The sequence below is a fragment of the Chiloscyllium plagiosum genome, chromosome 11 (genome assembly GCF_004010195.1).
Source record: "Chiloscyllium plagiosum isolate BGI_BamShark_2017 chromosome 11, ASM401019v2, whole genome shotgun sequence".
Taxonomy (NCBI): domain Eukaryota; kingdom Metazoa; phylum Chordata; class Chondrichthyes; order Orectolobiformes; family Hemiscylliidae; genus Chiloscyllium; species Chiloscyllium plagiosum.
In genome coordinates this window covers 91,659,307-91,666,804 of record NC_057720.1, presented here as the reverse complement: position 1 = coordinate 91,666,804, position 7,498 = coordinate 91,659,307, and the positions used below count along the sequence as shown (strand labels likewise).

Sequence of the window (7,498 nt, the reverse complement as noted above, 5' to 3'; positions counted from 1 at the left end):
CCACTGCTGTTCGTCAATTTTATAAATGACCTGGATGAGGGATTAGAAGGGTGGGTTAGTAAATTTGCGGACGACACTAAGGTCGATGGCGTTGTGGATAGTGACGAAGGATGTAGTAGGTTGCAGAGAAACATAGATAGGATGCAGAGCTGGGCTGAGAGGTGGCAAATGGAGTTTAATGTGGACAAGTGTGAGGTGATACACTTTGGACGGAGTAATCAGAATGCAAAGTACTGGGCTAATGGTAGGATTCTTGGGAGTGCAGATGAGCACAGAAACTCTGCTGTTTGCTGTCCCACCATCTTATCTGCTCAGCTCCCCTTCCAATCAACTCTGGCCAGATCCTTCCTCATGTCTTTGTAGTTACCTTTAGTCAATTGAAATACAGTTCCATCTGATTGTAGCTTCTCCCTCTCAAACTACAGAGGGAATTCCATCATATTATAGTCCATTATCCACAGGGCTACTTTCACCTTAAACTCACTAATCAAGTTTGCCTCATTACACATCACTGAATCCAAACCTGTCTGTTCCATAATGGCTCAATCACAAGCTGCTCCAAAAACCATCTCGTAGACATTCCTTGAAATCCTTTTCTTTAGACGCACTACCCAGTCCACCTATCCATTGAGGTCTACCCTGACATTTAGTTTATGCCTTTTCTGTCTCCTGAGTGATTTTATTCCCCACATCCTGATTACTGCTTGGAGACCTGGACATAACCTGCATCAGATTCTTTATTGCGGTTCCTCAACTCTACCCACACAGATTCTACACCTTCTGACTGGATATCACTTCTTGCTATTGATTGAATTTTATTTCACACTAACAAGGCAACTCTTGCCCCTCTGCCCACCTGCCAGTCCTTTTGATAGGATATGTATTCTTGGATATTTAGTTGCCAGCCCGGATCCCCTTACAGCCATGTCTCTGTGATACCCACAACATTGTACCTGTCAGTTTCAATCTGCACTACAAGCTCATTGTGTATACTGTGTGTATTAAAGTACAACACTCTCAGTCTTGCATTGACTGCTCTCATTCCTATCATTGTCCTCTTATCTGCTGTGCTTGATGTTCAACTCTTGTTCCTTTCTGTACTCTCTGTCCTAGTATGTCTTCTAGAAACATGAATAACCTCTCCTGAGCCCTCCTCCACTTTAACTAGTTTAAATTCCTTGGACACTCAATTTACCTTGATTTATGGCATCACTTTGTCTACCTTATTCGGAATGCTTTGTGCATTTAGTTACAAACACTTTAAGTTTGTTCCATTATTGATTTTCCCAGCACTTCTTTAGTTCCTTTGATATTCAAAAATTCCGTCCCTATCTTTTATTTTCTGGTAACAATCTATCCCATCGCTAACCAGCAATCGTACCTTCTCCTTCACCTTCTGTTTTCTCATTTTCCATCCAACTGAACAAAATTACTTTCTCTTTGGGTTGACTTCAGGCATGGTGGCTCAGTGGTTAGCACTGCTACCTCACAGCACCAAGGACCCGGGTTAAATTTCTGCCTTGGGAAACTGTCTGTGTGGTGTTTGCACATTCTGTGTCTGTGTGGGTTTCCCCCAGGGTGCTCTGGTTTAATCCTATTGTCCAAAGATGTGCAGGTCAGGTCAATTGGCCGTTCCAAATTGCCTATAGTGTTAGGTGAAATAGTCAGGAGTAAATGTAGGGAAGGTTCCTCATTGGGCTGCTCTTCGGAGAGTTGGTGTGGACTTGTCAGGCTGAACTGCTATTTCCACACTGTAGGGAATCTAATCAGGCCAATATTTATCATTAATCCAACATCATTATTACTCTTTGATCTCATTGCTTCTACTTGGATCTTGCTGTGTAGAAACTGGCTGCCACGTTCCTGACATTGCAACAGTGACTGCTTGTCAAACAAAACTGTCTGTCAATGTTTTTTGGAAGAACCTGAAATGTTAAGGGCTGGATTGATATCCATATCCCTCTAAACTCTTCCTATTTACATATCCATGCCTTTTAAATGTTGTAATTGTACCAGCCTTCACCACTTCTTCTGGCAGCTCATTTCATACATTTAACACCCTCTGAATGAAAACTTTGTCCCTTAGGTCCCTTTTAAATCTTTCCCCTGTCACCTTCAACCTATGCCCTCCACTTCTGGACTCCCCCACTCTGGAGAAAAGATCTTCTCTATTCACCCTATCTATGCCGCTCATGATTTTATAAACCTCTATACGGTCACCCACCAACCTGCAATGATCCAGGGAAAACAGCCTCAGCCTATTCAGCCTCTCCCGATAGCTCAAACCCTCCAACCTTAGCAACATCATCGTAAATCTTTTCTGAACCATTTTATGGTTCACAACATTTTTCCTATAGCGGGGAGACCAGAATTGCACACAGTATTCCAAAAATGGCCTAACCAATGTCCTATACAGCCGCAACAGCTCCCAACTGCAATACTCAATGCACTGACCAATAAAAGAAAGCAAACCAAATGACTTTGTCTCCCCCCTACCTACCTGCAACTTCACTTTCAGTGAACTATTCTTCTTTTTTTTGCATGAGCTGGGACTCGTTCAGTTGTGAAAGATGCCATTCCATGGCACTGTTGAATGAAGAGCGGCAGTTCCCCCTCGTGTCCCTGATCAACATTTATCCCCCAATCAAAATCACTAAAAATCTATTTTTTTATTTATTATACTGTGTTTGGGATCTCGCTGCGCACAGTCTGCTGGAAAGAGCCATTGGGACATTCTGAGTTGTTGACAGGTGCTACACAAATGCAAGTCTTTCTTTAAGGTTGAAGTCTCCTGATCCTGACACTCACCCATTGTCTGTGCACTCTCACCTTCCGGGGGCATGAGGTCATTAGGAGCAGTGACCCAAAGGACACTGAGACTCTTTGCAGCTTCACCCTTGACCCTCAGCCCAGCAGTGTGCAGCAAGGTTTGAAATGTAATCTAGAACCTTCTACATAGACACCCCAATGTGACTCTTTCCCGAAGTGTGTGGATCCGAGTCTGCTCCAATGTTCTCGAATAAATTTCTCCTGATCTGTGGCTGATTGGAGGTTTGTTAAAGAGGTATCAAGATCCATCCCACTTTCCAGCTCTCGCTCCATAGCTCTGGAGGTTTCGCTGTTTGAAGTGAATACCCAAGTGTATTTTCAATGTGATGAGGGTTTCTGCCTCTCCCACCCTTTCAGACAGTGAGTCCCACATCCCAGCCTAAAGGTGAAAACAAATACCCTCAACTCCACTCTAACCCTGCCGCTAACTGATTTCAATCTCTCCCCATGGTTATTGCTCTTTGTGCTGGTGGAAATCAGTCCTTCCTACCCACTCTGTCCAGGCCCCTCATCATTTTGCACACCACCATCAAATCTCCCCTCAGCCAACTGTGTTCCAAAGGAAACACTCCCAGCCAAACCAATCATTCCTCACAGCTCAAAGTCCCCATTCCAAACAAACTCCTCCTCTGTCCCCGTCTCTAATGGAATCACATCCTTCCTGTGATGTGGTGACCAGAACCGTACACAGTTCTCTCACTGTACTCTAACTGGGGTTTTATACAGTTCCAGAATAAACAAACTCCTTGCTTTCACTGTCAACCAAAAATGAGATAAGGGAGGTGATGGTCTAATGGTGTTATTGCTGACCTGTTAATCCAGAGATCCAGATAATGTCTGGGGACCAGGGTTAGAATCCAGCAGGTGGTGGCATTCAAATTCAAACAAAAAAAAAATCTGTAATTAAGACTCTAATGTCGATCATGAAACTATCGTTGATTGTCAGGAAAAAGCCATCTGATTCCCTAATGTCCTTTCGGAAAATAAACTGCCATCCGTATCATGTGACCCCAGACCCACAGCAATGCGGTTGACTCTAAACTGCCCTCTGGGTGATTAGGGATGGGCAATAAATGCTGCCAATCCAGCAATTGCCCTCATTCCATCAAGGGGAAAAAAACAGTTTATCACATGTGTCTTCTTACCACCTTATTGACCTGCATTAATCACCATAGCCATATCTTCCACCTCCACAAACATTTGACTTCCAGCTTCAAATTGACAAGAGACATTCCTTCATTATCTGAGAAACAGATAGAAACATCCAAACTACCAGCAGCAGTAGGTGATTCGGCCCCTCAAGCCTGCTCCACCATTCAATATGATCATGGCTGATCATCCAACACTGTCCCCTGTTCCTGCTTTCTCCCCACATTCTTTGATCCCTTTAATCCGAAGAACTATATCTAATTCTTTATTGAACACATACTGCATCTAATTCCCTCAGGCTGGTAAAATGAATGAGAATTATTAGGTTGTTGTTTTTTGACCAATATGTACACAATGGGCTGATGGGCCTTTTGGGTCTCTCTGACTCAATGATTCTATTATTATACTTTATGAATAACTAAGTACCAAGGACTGACCGCTGTGGCACCCTAAGTTGTAACTACCTGCCATTCAGAACAAGACTCGTTCTTTCTGTCCTGTCTGCCAACCAGTTCCCAATCCATGTCAGTACATGACTCCCAATCCTCTTGTTCATTTAGTCTAGATCTGGGTGCTCTTACTCTTTGTGGGAACAGATTCTGAACGATCTCTGTCTCATTTTTCGAGGACTCCCATTGTCTTGACATTGATTTCCCATCATGCTGCTTGCTCCGATCCACTTTTACCAAAACACCACACAGTTGAGTAAAATGAAAACTTTTACACTTGCTCCATAGTTCTCCATTTTCATCTCTACTCTCAAGCTTACTGAGTTCTGATCACTATCACGAAAATGCTCCCCCATTGACAGCCCTTCCAGCTGCCCACACTCATTTTATAAACAATGGTCCAAAACTGTCTCTTCTCTCTCTGCTGCTTCACCATCACCTTCTCAGGAGCAATTAGGGATGGGTAAATGCTGGCTCTCACATCCCAAGAAGCAATTTGAACAATGCCTGGTCGTTTGTTGGGTTTATTCTGTATTGACGACAAATGTTCAAAAATATTGTATGGCCAGATTATGGTTGAATTCCCTTCCAGTGGCAGGAATTAAAATTGTTTCTCTTGTCTTTCAGGCCGTGAGAACTCTCAGCCCAAGCTGACCCTGCTGCCCCCTTCCCCGGAGCAGGTCAATGCCAAGGGCACTGCCACCCTGGTGTGCCTTGCCAATCACTTCTATCCCGATGAGCTGGAGGTGCAGTGGAAGAAGGACGGTGCAGTCATTTCGGACGGGGTTCAGACCAGCAACTACCTGCGAGCTTCGGACAGCACCTACAGTGCCAGCAGCCTGCTGACCCTCTCTGGGTCTGACTGGGAGTCCAACGCTCGCTTCTCCTGTGCCCTCACCCACGTGACCCTCCCCTCTCCCCTCAGCAAGAGCATCAGGAGATCAGAATGTGTGCAGAGTGTTGGAGACAGTCCACAGAGGAGACACAACTTTAAACAGAACAGGGCTGAACGGTGCTGTCATTTCGGACGGGGTTCAGACCAGCAACTACCTGCGAGCTTCGGACAGCACCTACAGTGTCAGTAGCCTGCTGACCCTCTCTGGGTCTGACTGGGAGTCCAACGCTCGCTTCTCCTGTGCCCTCACCCACGTGACCCTCCCCTCTCCCCTCAGCAAGAGCATCAGGAGATCAGAATGTGTGTAGAGTTTTGAGACAGTCCACAGAGGAGACACAACTTTAAATAGAACAGGGCTGAGCTGGCAGGACAAAGGTCATTGTCAGCACTGAATTTCAACTCTCTTCCTTCTCAGGATTGCTCAGAGAAACTTCTGAGGTTTGGATGTTAAAGCAGGTCATTGGGATAGCGGCAAGAGAGCTTTACACTGTGTCAAACCTCACACTGTCCTTGTCCTGGGAGTGTTTGGTAGGGACAGGATTGACTTGTGATGTCAGCTGTACAAACCAATGTGAACCTTAGAAGTCTCTGCTTCAGTAAACCAGATCTCCTTCCTGCTCAGCTGCCAGTTCCAATTTAAGGTTTTATCACTGATTTAAGGGACAGGATTCTCATGTTATTGAGAAAATCTCTCCAAGTGTTTTCCTCAAGCTCCATTGTGGCTGTGAATTTGAGCAGCTTCCTCTGTCTGGGCTGTTAATTGCAGTTGCTTTTTTCTGTCAATGTGAATGTGGAAAAGGGAATAAAGGTGAAGATTCAGTCTCTGTCTCTGTGTGCTTTGGAAATAGACGACCTCCACCCCCCACCTCAGTTGATTGGCTGAATTTCAGCAAGTCATTATCACAGTTACTTGGCCTGTCAATCAATTTCAATCATCAATAATTTTCAAATGATCCCTTTAATCAGGAATTTATGTAGATTCCAAAAAGAACAGAAACTGAAAATTGTTAGGACTCAATAAGTACAATCTGATGTATTCCCTCTTCACTTTGTTGGTCCATGCCCAACTGATGGGATCGAACTGTGCAATCTCTGCTGCATGTCGGTTCGCCCCTGAAATAATCTTCGACCAATCACAGACAGTGTTGGCTGAGTGCCTCGATGAGTGTGAGCGTTTAACTTAATACTGCCTGTAGGTGTCTCTCTGAGTGTGGGAATGTTATTCAGAGAGACACCTACAGGCAGCGCTCAGTAACGCACCCACATTCGGAGAGACCTGCAGGCAGCATGGAGTGTGACCATGTTACTCAGTGCTGCCTATTTCTCAAAGTGCATGTGTTACTTAGTGCTGCCTGTAGGTATCTCTCTCAGTGCGTATGTGTTACTCTGTGCTGTCTGGAGGTGTCTCTCTGAGGTATGTGTCTCCGAGCGATGGATTGAGAACGGGCTTTGTGCTGGGGGTTGAAGATTAGGCTTTAATCTTCTCAAATCATGAATGAAAAACGGTTCATCTGATTCAGTCTGAGATGGCAGCTCATTCAGATGGCCAAAGTTAAAAATCACACAACACCAGGTTATAGTCAAACAGGTTTATTTGGAAGTAGAAGCTTATGGAGCGCTGTTCCTTCATCAGGTAGCTGGAGGGCAGGATTATTGGACACAGAATTTATAGTAAGTTGAGATGACAGCTGAAAAAGGTGAATACTGAGAGTGTAGTCTCGGTAAGTGAGGGATTTCAGAGGCAGTGGGCACTGTGCTCCCTAATGCAGAAATGTCGATTTTCCTGCGCCTCAGATGCTGCCTGACCTGCTGTGCTTTTCTAGTACTACTCTAATCTAGACTGTACTCCCTAATGTGTTGCCCACTTACAAGGGGACTTTCTGGATCCAGGGTCAATCGTGGCTGCCTGCCCAACCAATGCTGAGTCCCCATAATCATATTTCAGTGGTTAATTAACTCAAAACTAGGTGCAGCAATATTACCTTCCAGGGAGGGGAGCTGTCTGAGTGAGGGAGGTTGAATTCTTGCAGCCCCAAGAGAGGTTGCAGTGGATTAATGACAGGTATGACCACCATGAAGGTGCCACCTTCTCTCCCCCTGCCTCAGCTGTGATGACCCTCAGGTTAAAAGTGCGATTGCTCTGGGATGATGGCCACGTTCCTGGGTGATGGAGGGA

At 45.0% G+C, this 7,498-nt stretch overlaps 1 gene segment (V, D, J or C); it reads right to left on the bottom strand.

Moving 5' to 3' along the window:
• Positions 1-7,498, bottom strand: part of LOC122554661 — a 170,746-nt gene that overhangs the window by 35,688 nt on the left and 127,560 nt on the right.